Below are 13,109 nucleotides of genomic sequence, written 5' to 3' on the forward strand. Positions count from 1 at the left end.
GTTAGTCCGTTGATTTATGCATCATCGTCGCATTTTGAAGCGATATTTTACGAATACATAGAATTGGTGAAATGTTTTTGAGCGCTATTTTTATCTTACATAGAATGCCTCCAAACTTCCATGCTCGCTAACATGTATGCGTCATAGCTAAGTAATAAAAATCAAACTTAATTTTTGGCTCCATCTAGCGACCATAAATGGCAACTGCCAGACAATGAAAACCTTTATACATGAGACAATGTTACAGACATTATTATATCGAGGTACCCATGTGCTGCAAAGCAAGGTGGCTACAAAATTATGCGTCACTAGACAGCTTATGCCAAAGACGCACACCCAGGGGAAATGGAGACCTGACCTAGAATTTTTGGCTGTGGGAAATGACGCATGCAGTATCAAGAAGGCACTCTTCCCACACAGTCTAAGGCGGTGTTGACTCGGATGACAGCCCGAAAAAAATGGTTGTAGATTAAAGCTCCCTGTCCAGTGGTGCATGACAGCACTGTTAAAAAGGAAACGCCACCTATCATGTGTGTCATCCAAGCAGGTAAGGGCAATCCTGCATCAGCACAAAGTCACTGGATCATATACAGTGACTACAAATACAATCTTAGGTATGTTAAAAAAGTGGATTGAAAATATATGCACAGGACAACAGTTCCAAAGCACCGGCCGCTACTTTGCTATGGTGTAGGAGCGTCGCCCCCCCCCAGCCCCACCAAACGGCAGGAAAGGAAAAATAAAATGGCCAGTCGCGGCTCCTGGAGGGAGTGCTGCGGGGCGGGCGAGGGGCAGGGTGGGGGGTAATAAACTCCGGCATACGGCCGAACAAAGTTAAGTACATAAATAAATAAAACAAGTACATTGCGCGCACTGCAACGCCATTTGCGTTGGAGCGCACGCAATGTAATTTTTTTTATTTATTTATTTATGTACTTAACTCTGTTTGGCTCTCTCTAACCCAGCAACACAGCTGGGTTGGACAGAGCAGGCACAGACTCACAGTCTGTCCTGGAGCGCAAATCGAGGGCGCTCAGGCCAATCCTAAAGCTGCTCTCATGCGCAAGAGCAGCTTCAGGATTGGCTGCAGGGCATTCTGGGACCCTGTGCCTTCCTGAATAGGTGAAGAGGAGCGTGACGCAGCCGGTTGAATGTACGTTTTTTATATTGGTTTTATTCCCCCTGACCCCTAGTGTCCCTTCCTGCCTATAAACCCACCTCACCTCCTCCAGCAATACCGTCTACTCCTATCCCAAAGTGAAATTTATGTATTTTATTTATTCTACATTGTATTAAATTAAACATACTGACAGTTGCTTCAACAGGACTGACAGGAACTTGAGTTGCAAATCAAAAACATAATGGTGGATGACAAAACGACAGTATAAACTCCATAACTCTATCTATCATCTATCTCCTCCTAAGGCCAACACTGTATATTTTTGTACTGTTGATGCATCACCACCGTCCCCTAACTGACCTCTGGTACCAGTGCCCCCTCCACTACTGACATATTGCTTAGGTTTGATGCCTTCTTACTCTCCCCAGCTGGAATAACTACCCTCATTTCTTAAAGGGCTGACGTTCCTCTACTGGAGACTGTAGGAAGGGGGAGTATTATGTGGTGAGGTTGGTTAGACTTCCTTATGCAATACTGTCACAAACCCCAAAGCTGGTCCTTGGATTCACACTAATGAATCCTTAGCTCAGTTCTGGTAGAGTGGCATAGAGCAGTAAGGCTTTACTAGAGGAACATGTGTCAAGCATTTCAGAGTTCCAACATGGATGATAAGTAATTGACATGACTCAAGAGAATTCTGACACCAATTTATAAAAATAGAATATATTTTTTCTTAATTTAGACACCAAAATGAATGGAATAGCATACATATAACCGGAGTAATAGGTTTTAGGAGCAATATTAAATCAAGTTTTTTTAATGATGCAGAACTTCTACAGAGGTCCACATAATTATACAGTAAAGATAAAACAAAGAATACATTTCCTACAATAAACAATTTTTCTTTATAACAAAATATTTCCTTAAAATATATTACAATGGATACCAAGCAGAATACAGAATAGAATAAAACAGTCTTGTAAGGCAACAAAGTGCAAAGTGCAATATACCAAGTGCAAGTGGAAACAAAACATTTCTAAAATATTGCAATGCACATACACCTAAGTGAGGAACAATTAAACATTTTACAATGTAAGAAGTCACATTAAAAAATCCTAATAAATCTCCAGAAAAGTTTAAAAAAATAGATAAATCCTATTACAAACCATTTCATTTGGGGGGGGCAAAATAAACAAACAGGCCTCGAGGGCGGAGTGAATGTTGAATTTGAGGAAACAAAAGGACTTAAAAAATAGTGCCTAGCCTTTTGCAACTCCGGACACACAAATAACACGTGATTAATATCTAGGATTTGTAGATGATTAAATCAGTGCAAAATAATACAGTGAAACTTTAATATCGTGGTCAATGGGAAAGCTACTAAAGAAAATCGGTCACTTGCAGGTCGAGTTGCATGCCACCCTTGCAGGGTTAAAGGTGATGCAAGTCCCAGGACCAGGCCCGACAATTAGTTCAATTTTACCTGGCCCGTGGAGCCCGGGTGCAGAGTTATCCTCACTGTCCCTGGTGTTGAAGAATGGGAGCTGCAGGAGAGATGCTTTTACCGCTTACACGATGCTTCGTGGAACAAAATGCAGAAACACAACAACAGGATGGTTGCTGACGTCAGTCGAAGGAGTTCCCTTTTAGTGCAGTGTTGAGTGCAAGGGTTGGTTACCGGACTGGTGACAAACAAGCCTTGGCAGCAGTAATCCTTAGAAAAGGGTATTTCGACATTTGGTGGTCCTGGAGAACACAGTAGATGCCTGTAACTTCAGGGGAAGGCAGGGCTGCAGTTCCTACAATGCACTAGACCATCTGGATTTTCGCGATCCCACAGAGGGCCCAATGGCAAGCGATTAATTGGATCCAGAGTGCGGTTTTGCCTGAAGTTTACAGAGGACTAGTGCCACTGGTTCAGTGGAGTTGGTGTGCTTCAGGCTCAGTCTGGGGGAATCAAGAGTTAGTCTAGGAAGAGTCTCAATCAGGCAGTTCCAGGAGAATTGCCACAGGTTCAAAGTATCCCTCTTGTACTTTTTGGAAGTCCTGCTATCACAGTTTCTTCTATTGTCCTCTTCGATGCAGGTTGTTCAGAACTGAGGTTTTGGTGTAAGGGTTAGCCATTAAATCCTAGATTTAGGGGTGTTAGGGGTGTGGGTGCAAGTGGGCAATGGCTGGTTGCTGCAGCAGCTACTCTGCCCTGAGATGACCACATCCAAAAGTGTAGGGTCACCTTTTCTACCCAGAACCCTCTTTTCTGCCACTTCTAAAAATGGCAGAACCCTTCTTTCATTGTACAGACCGGACTACCCAACCTGGAGGAGTGGCTAGCCTTCTGGGGGTGTACACCTCCTTGACTACATAATTTTCCACCTGCCCAGGTGCAAATGTCCCTGGGGCAGTGGGAGGGCTGTTTACTCCTCCGGCCCCTGCCTGCAGGGCTGGTCGCTCCACGCACCGCACAGCTCCCTCTGTGACTGCTGGAACCCTAGACCCCCCGCTGCTGCCTCGCACAGCCGTGTGCCTGCATTGCCGTTCTGCCTGCCCACTGCCGGTTTGTGCCCCGATCTTGTACTCTGCTGTGCCTTCTGTGCCTGTGCCCCTGTTATTGTATATTGTTGTGCCACTCTGTGCCTGTGCCCCTGATACTGTATTCTGTTGTGCCACTGTGCCCTGTATTTTCGCTGCCCCAGTGTCCTTCTACGCCGCTTCTTCCCCGTCCCTGCTCCCCGCCGCTGCTCCCCTGCGGCCCGCCCCCTTTTTTTCCTTGTAACCCACCCATTGGCCACCCCGCTCCCGCCTCCCAGCTGCTCCTCCCTCCCACTTGGCCATTTATGGATGTCGCCGCGCGGTGGTGAGCTGTGACCTTTGCCCCTGCCTGCAGGGCCGGTCGCTCCACGCACCGTGCAGCTCCCTCTGTGACTGCCGGGACCCTTGACCCCCCGCTGCTGCCTCGCACAGCCGTGTGCCTGCATTGCCGTTCTGCCTGCCCACTGCCGGTTTGTGCCCCAATCTTGTACTCTGCTGTGCCTTCTGTGCCTGTGCCCCTGTTATTGTATATTGTTGTGCCGCTCTGTGCCTGTGCCCCTGATACTGTATTTTGTTGTGCCACTGTGCCCTGCATTTTCGCCGCCCCAGTGTCCTTCTATGCCGCTTCTTCCCCGTCCCCGCTCCCCGCCGCTGCTCCCCCATGGCCCCGCCCCCTTTTTTTTTCCTTGTAACCCTCCCATTGGCCACCCCGCTCCCGCCTCCCAGCTGCTCCTCCCTCCCACTTGGCCATTTATGGAGGTCGCCGCGCGGGAGCGCAGCGGGCGCGCCGATTGTGCGCCGAAGGCGCGCCAAAGGAAAACCTGTCTGCGCCTGTCCGCGCCTGGCCCGCGCCCAGCGCCAGGACCCCTGGCCCCCATCGATTCCAGCCCACCCGCCGGACCTACGACGCAGCAACCATCTACGCACTCAATACCGGCCAAACCCCCGGCTGCCACCGAGCCACCCCAGGACGCACCCACGGACCCTTCACCTGACAATCCTGCAAGCTCTCCTGCATTCGGACCTGCACCACATCCGCCAAGCCGAGCACCAGCAGCAACCACCTGAAGTGCATCCTGCTCAACACCCGCTCCGTCCACAGACACGCCGTGGAACTCTGGAACCTCCTAGACACCACATCACCTGACGTCGCCTTCCTCACGGAAACCTGGATGAACGCCTCCTCAGCGCCCGACATCGCCATCGCCATCCCGGATGGATACAAGATCACCCGGAGGGACCGCGTCAACCAGACAGGAGGAGGCATCGCCATCGTTCACAAGAACACCATCCTCATCACGACCAGCTCCGACGACACCCCCACAGCCGCTGAACACCTGCACTTCCAGATACACACCGACCCCAAGACCACCCTCAGAGGCACCCTCATCTACAGACCCCCAGGACCACGCACACAATTCAGCGAAGACATCGCCGATTTCATCAGCCTGCACGCCCTCCCCTCCGCTGACTACATCCTCCTCGGGGACCCCAACTTCCACCTGGAGAACAACAACGACCGCAACACCACCACCCGGCTGGACAACCTCGCCAACCTCGGACTCAAGCAACTGGTGATCACCCCCACCCACTACGCCGGCCACACGCTCGACCCCATCTTCTCCTCCAGCAAGGACATCACCTTCAGCCACGCCACCGGACTCCACTGGACGGACCACAGCTGCGTCCACTTCAGCTTCAGAAGGACCATGATCCACCACCGCCCACAACAGGTCCCCCGCAGATGCTGGAACAAAATCACAGCCGACCAGCTCGCCACCTCCATGAGCCAGAACTCTCCCGCCAGCTCAACGAACCCCAACCAAGCTGCCAACAACCTCACGAAGTGGATCAGTAACAGCGCGGACGACCTCACCCCACTGAAGACCCCCCCCGCCTGACCCGGCACCAAAAAAGCATCATGGTTTACCGACGAACTCAAGAGCTCCAAGAAGAACTGCCGAGCCCTCGAGAAAGCCTGGCGCAGAAACCCAACTACAGACAACATGACCACCCTCAAGCTCGCCACGCGAAAACACCACCAGCTGATCCACACCACCAAGAAAACCGCATTCAAGGAACGACTTGACAACAACGCCCACAACAGCAAGGAACTCTTCAACATCGCCAAAGAGCTCTCGAACCCTAGCGCCGGAGACAACGACATCACCCCATCGTAAGAACTTTGCAACTCGCTCGCCTCGTTCTTCCACAACAAGATCGCAGACATACACAACAGTTTCAGCACACAGCCGACGCACCCTACGACCGCACCAACACCCCCCACTACCACCATCCGCGCCTGGACCCCGGTCAACACCGAAGACACCATCCGCACGATGAACTCCATCCACTCCGGATCTCCAACCGACCCCTGCCCTCACCACGTCTTCAACAAGGCCGACTCCGTCATCGCACCACACCTGCGGAACATCATCAACGCCTCCTTCGACACCGCCACCTTCCCAGAGAGCTGGAAGCACGCCGAACTCAGCGCCCTACTGGAGAAACCATCAGCGGACCCCACCAAACTCAAAAACTACCGACCCATCTCGCTCCTTCCTTTTCCTGCCAAAGTCATTGAGAAGACCGTCAACAGACAGCTTGCCGCCTTCCTCGAGACGAATGGATCCCTCGACCACTCACAGTCTGGCTTCCGGGCCAACCAAAGCACCGAGACCGCCCTCATCGCAGCCACCGACGACATCAGAGCCCTGCTCGAGAACGGAGAAACAGCGGCCCTCATCCTCCTGGACCTCTCCGCGGCGTTCGACATGGTCTGCCACCGCACCCTAGTACAACGCCTCAGCAACACCGGGATCCAAGAGAAGGCACTGGAGTGGATCATCTCCTTCCTCGCCGGAAGAACCCAGAGAGTCCGCCTCCCCCCGTTCAGATCCGAGGCCACCGAAGTCATCTGCGGCATACCCCAAGGATCATCACTCAGCCCCACGCTGTTCAACATCTACATGAGCCCCCTTGTGGCCATCGCACGCCAACACAACCTCAACATCATCTCCTACGCCGACGACACCCAGCTGATCCTCTCCCTCACCAACGATTTGCCACCGCCAGAACCAACCTACACGAAGGGATGAAAGACGTAGCCGAGTGGATGATGAACAGCCGCCTGAAACTGAACTCAGATAAGACGGAAGTCCTCATCCTGGGATCTTTGCCCTCCGCCTGGGACGACTCCTGGTGGCCCCCTGCCCTGGGCAGCGCACCCAAACCAACAGACCACGCACGCAACCTGGGCTTCATCCTGGACTCCTCCCTCTCCATGACCAGACAAGTCAACGCCGTCTCCTCGTCATGCTTCAACATTCTCCGCATGCTATGTAAGATCTTCCGGTGGATCCCCACCGAAACCAGGAAGACGGTCACCCAGGCCCTCGTCACCAGCCGTCTGGACTACGGCAACTCCCTCCATGCCGGAACCACAGCCAAACTTCAGAAGAGACTCCAACGCATCCAGAACGCCTCGGCACGCCTCATCCTGGACATCCCCCGACACAGCCACATCTCTTAACACCTGAGAAACCTGCACTGGCTCCCCGTCAGCAAGAGAATCACGTTCCGACTCCTCACCCACGCACACAAAGCTCTCCACAACCAAGGCCCAAGATACCTCAACTACCGTCTGACCTTCTATACCCCCACCCGCCAGCTACGATTGACCAACCACGCCCTCGCCGCCGTCCCCCGCATCCGAAGAGTCACAACGGGAGAAGGATCCTTCTCCTACCTGGCGGCCAAGACGTGGAACTCCCTCCCCATCCACCTCCGCCTGACCCAAGACCACCTCTCCTTCAGGAAGCAACTCAAGACCTGGCTATTCGAGCGGTAGCGGACCCCCTTCTCCCAGCGCCTTGAGACCCTACGGGTGAGTAGCGCGCTATACAAATGCTCTGATTGATTGATTGATTGATTGACTCCTCTGGGAGTCAGTCCTGATGCATATCAGCTCACTCATTTGATGGGCCACTTTACTAGCCTACTGGGAGGGATGAGGAGTGGCCTCCATCCTTCCCAGGTCTTTGTTCCTGACTCCTAGGAGTGATCACACTGCCTTGCAGAAGTCCAGAATTCTGAGTTGGTGGCAGCAAGCACGGGCTGCCAGACAGAAGGTAGCCCCCTGGGTGCAGGCCATGTCGCCCTCGACACAAGATTTATGTAAGTGGTGAGAAGGCATGTTGTTTGATACCAAACACAACATATTTAGGTGGTAGCATAATGGAGCTCCCTACCTCAGGTTTGCCCGGTTGCCAACTCATGTTATCTTATGGACCGTCTATCACTTGTTAGTGGCCTTTAATGGTAAAGACCACTATAGGGGCATATAAGCTTGCACTTACAAGTCCACACCTTTAATATAATGCAACCTGTACCATTTACTGGGGACTTATAAGGGAGGTAAAGTCCTTATCAACCGGGGATACCAATTTACGCATAACAGTTTTAGGAAGAGAGCACTGGGACTGGGGTCTGGGTGGAAGTCTCCAGTGCACTATCAGAGTCATAATCATCAGCTTTGGAGCAAAAAGTGTTTGGGGATACCATACAGAAATGGCACTTTCCTACACAGACACTACCTGCACTAGGCTTCTAGCCCCTAGTTACATCTCCATTGCAGAGAACAATCTTCACTTGCAAATTAACAGTTTGTCTGCACAGATTAGCTGTATAACTTACTAACCTATCCACTGAGCGCCCATAGTTCTAAAAATAAGTTTCAACATGGAGGTGATGATGCCTGTGGGATGTGGAGTCTTCATATGCAACTGGAACATGTGAAATCACAGTTTATGACATCCCACAGGCTCTTCTTGTGAGTATATGGAACCCATTATTTACAGTAGTATTTAGGTCTGTCACTTTTTTACCCAAAGGTAGAGTAGCCATCATATATGTTTTGGACTCTTAGCATCGACTGTCCTAGTTGCCTGACTTGTGTAGCAATTGGTGTTCAAGCATCAGTAGTTACATCTCTCTGTTGACTGATGGTTGGGTCTTCTTACTGATGGTTGCTGTTGTCATGTTGATAAAACTTGAAGCTTGTGCAGATTGAGTGCGCTCTGGTGAGGCTCTAGGTGCTGCGGTCATGGCTGGTGTGACTGTGGTGCTTATGTTGGTGCGAATATCACAGATGTGTAGATGTAGCCTTTTCTCTATGTCCATTCTGGGCAACCGCATCAGTCTCCTCCTCTTGATTCTTTAGATGTTTAGATTGTACTATATAGTAGATATGGTATGTTTGGAAGGTTGAGGGTGATTAGAGAGGCATGCTGTTTTTGAATTGACCTGCACCGACATATGCCTGTTATTAGAGGCAGGTTGCAAATGTCTACAGATATTCAGCACGTTTTCAAGAGGCAGTGTGTGTGTGTGTGTGTGTGTGTGTGTGTGTGTGTGTGTGTAAGAAGTTATAAAAAATGAATGGTGCATAGACAATGTGTAGGATTACTGCGTTGGAAATCCAATATGGTGCATGTATGATATGTATTGAGTGTGACTTTTCTCCCCACATCATTTTCTAACTAAACAGGCCCTCTCGTTGAATGGTAGGTGCACCTGCAGAAGTGTCTATGGTGCTCACACCAATTATTGCCTCAGGATAGAAGGTTGATGTGATTGGATACTCCATGGGTGCCACTTGTGTTCCCTGCTTGACCCACCTCCTGTTGCAAATGCATCCTTCCTTTTGGTGGCTGTGATTGGAGTTCATAGCCATGTTTACTTATTGCATCAGTTCTTCTTTTGGTGACACCCACTGCATGGATGTGTTCTTGAGTGTGTGCCAAAATCTTACTCTTGGTGGCTTCAGGTACTGCTAGTGAAGCTTTTATCAAACAACTTGCCCAGTGCGCTACCAATATTCCACTTCAGCATTACTGAGATGCTTCTTTGTTTTCCTTCAGAATTTATCTCTTTCAGGTGGCTCCTGACCTGCTGTTTTGAGAGTGTCCTATTCTGGCCTCCAACCATCCTCTCCTCACCCCTTCAGTTCCAAAGGCCCCTTCACCTTTTGGGCTTCCTGGTTATATGATGTCTGCTACTCCCCCTCTACATTGTGGTTTGCTATTTCCAATTTTGATTAATTATTTTTCGCAAATAATCCACAAATATTTCCGTTCATACGACAGATCCTTAGATATGGCATCTATTGCCTCTTGTTGACAATATCAAGCCAAAAGTAGGGGAAAGGAAACGTGGCAGTCAGGGCTGGTGTTATAATGAAGACAGAAGATAAGGTAAGTGAAGAACTCTTCTTTATTGCTCTTCCCACCACCACAGGTTCCATGCAGCTCGAGGTCACTGTGGAATGTTCGTAAACACTGGAGGGAACTAGCCTAAGGGGAGTGCAGGGAAGGGGGGGAATGGAACGTACCAAGTGGAATGGATTACAACACACCTCCCTGCATAGGGTGAATGAAGATATTGCAAAAAGGGAAAGAGGAGGAGAGGGAGAGGAGAAAGGGGTGAAGCAGAGCAGGAAGCAGGTGAACAGGGAAGAGGAAGCAAGATGCAAAACCATAACCTTGCCTGCCAATGGATGCAGGAAACAACATGAAGCAAAAGATCTCACTTAACACAATAGTCTCTGGTCCACATGGGTGTGGTTCTTGTTCTCAGAGATCTCCCGGGACCAAGAGCCTCTGACTCTCTCTCTAGATTCCTGCCGTTGCATAGGTCACCACCTTGTTCATGAGGGATAATCCTGTCCATACTCCATTTTTGACCGTTATCAATATGGACTACATTTTTCCCTACCCTTGATATTCTGCACGGATCAGAAAACCTGGACGCTTCTTTCCTGTGTGCTTTGGGCAAGTCCACCCGGACCCATTCTCTTTCTTTGAACATTTGTTTTTTGACATGTTTGGTCTGGTCATATCTGACCTTGTATTTGCCTTGATGTTCGCCTACTCTTCTTGAGATTTTGCCTACGATTTACCACACATGTGTCATTCCTTAGCAATACAGGTGGGCACTGTTCCCACTAACCTGCGCGCGTGGGCGCGCGCCCACGATGGTCACCCGGAGCGCGCAGTGTACTGCATTTAGCGCGCACACTGTCATCCCTACAAGACCCTTCACGCCGCCGCTTTTTAAACGCGAGCGGCGCGAAATCCGGGCGTGAGGCAGGGGAAGAGATATGGTGCTTGCAGGCGTGCAAAGCCCATTGTGCTTAAAGGGCTTCTGCTTCAGCCCCCCACACCCCCGTCGTGTGTCAGCCCGGCTGAGCCAGCTTCCAGGGCACCCAACAGCCGCACCGAGTACTTCACGGGTCTTTAAAAGACCATTTGCATGTCAATGAGCTTTGTCGTTTTCGGATAAGACCTGTATTTTGGACTCCTCTTCCCAATAGTCCCCGGACTACCAAAAGCACTTTGGCCCTCATTTGCACTCTGACAAAGTCACTTCTACTTCCTTTTTTTTCCTTTTTTTTTTGTTGCACATTTATATAGCGCAAACTCGAGCCGAAGGTATTGGAGCGCTTTATATGAGCACGGGTTACATTACACATTCAGGCAAGGGGAGAGGTGCTCGAAGGTGACAGAGGGAGGGGCTGCAGCTTCAGGCGCAGGGGCATCTATTCACATGCAAACAGCCCTGAATGCGTCATGTCTGTGCAATTTAGAGGGGCCTCACACATTCCCTTCCTGCGCAGGGCCCCAAACATCCTAGAACCGGCCCTGATTACCCCAAGGCAGCACGTGGTTCTCTTCAAAGAGCTTAATTGCTGTCACTAAATTGTAAGCAAACCTCGGTTCTTCAAACATGCAGTCTATAATGTAATAAAATAAAGAAATGGCACAATCGCACCCACACTGATTACAATGTATGGAGGACAATCAGTTAAATCAGTTCTCTTGGAGTATCTCCTTTAAGTACTGTACATCACAGTGGGGGGTGGCAAAATTAACATTTTGGAAAGAGAGCCTGTCTTCTCGTTGTCTTGTCCAGGAGGGGGTGAGGAGCCCTACCCCACCCTGGCAGAGATCAAGATGATAGTAGAATACTGCATGCCCACCCCTGTGCCCACCCTGGTGGATCCTGTTCCCCCTCCTGTGATGGCTTCTGCCCCCACCCCCAGTGATGGCTCCTGTCCCCCAATGTGGTGGCTCCTGTCCCCCCCCACCTGTGATGGCTCCTGTCCCCCCTGTGGTGCATCCTGTCTCCGCCCTGGGTGGCTTCTGTCCCAGTCCTGGAATGGCTCCTGCAGCGAGGGTGAAGTTCTTGATGGGCCTCTTCTCAAAAAGGTTCAGCTCAAAATTAATATGAAAAGGTGGGCGAGTGAGTAAGTGAAGGAATGGGTGGATGGCTGGATGAATTAGTGAAAGGGTGAATGGATGAATGAAAGATTGAATAGATGGATAATGAGAGAGGATGGATGGATGAGTGAGTGGAAGGATTGATAAGAGAAAAGGTAAATAGCTGGATGTATGGGTGGAAGGGTAGCTGGATGGGTAAAAGGGTAGCTGGATGGGTAAAAGGGTGGATGGATAAGTGAAAGGATGGATGGATGAGTGAAAAGGAGGATGATGAGTGAGTGGTTGGATGGAGTGAAATGATGGATGGGTGGATTGATGAATTGATAAGTGGAAGGGTGAATGGATGGACGGATGAGTGGAAGGGTGGATGTAAGGATGGATGAGTGAGTGAAAGGGCGGGTAGATGGACAAAAGGATGAATAGATGAGTGAAGGAGTGAAAGGATAAATGGATGAGTGATAGGGACAATGGATGGATTCATGAGTGGATGAGTTGATGGATAGGTGGGCGGATGGAAGGAAGGATGGCTAAGTGAAAGGGTCGATGGATAGAGAAAGGGATGATGGATGGATGACTGAAATGGTGGATGGGTGGAAGGATGAGTGACTGGGTGGATGGATGGATGAGTAACTGAAATGGGTAGAAGAGTGGATGGATGAGTGTACAGGTGGATGGATGGATGGATAATGGATAGATGAGTGAAAGGATGGATGAAGGGATGGATGAGTGAAATGATAGATGGAAGGCTACATGATGGATAGGTTTGCAAATGGTTGAATATGTTTGGATATGACTGGGCTTACTTATATACTATTGCGCGGCCACCTCTGATGTGTCTGTAAAACTTACCTATTGTCCAGAAGTTTTGTCCTGAATTTTGACCTCCTGTCCTGAATTTGTGTCCTGAATTTGCACCAATGCCAGTTGGTCACCCTATGGCAGAGGTCACGGACAAAGTCGGTTCAACAAGAGAAATGTACTATTGCAGTTGTGCCAAAATATAAATGATGCTCTCCATACCGTCCACTTACGAGACATTCTCACATGACCAGTTCCAAGGCTTCTTGATCCTATTCCGCTCTAAGGTGGCCGGAAGTCGTATGAGGGTCTGTAGAGTGAAGCAGCTGGGGTTCACACAAACAACTCACATTTTAACTTATTTTTCCACTGCCTCGATGTCA

This window comes from Triturus cristatus, chromosome 8 (genome assembly GCF_964204655.1).
Source record: "Triturus cristatus chromosome 8, aTriCri1.1, whole genome shotgun sequence".
In the NCBI taxonomy this organism is placed as follows: domain Eukaryota; kingdom Metazoa; phylum Chordata; class Amphibia; order Caudata; family Salamandridae; genus Triturus; species Triturus cristatus.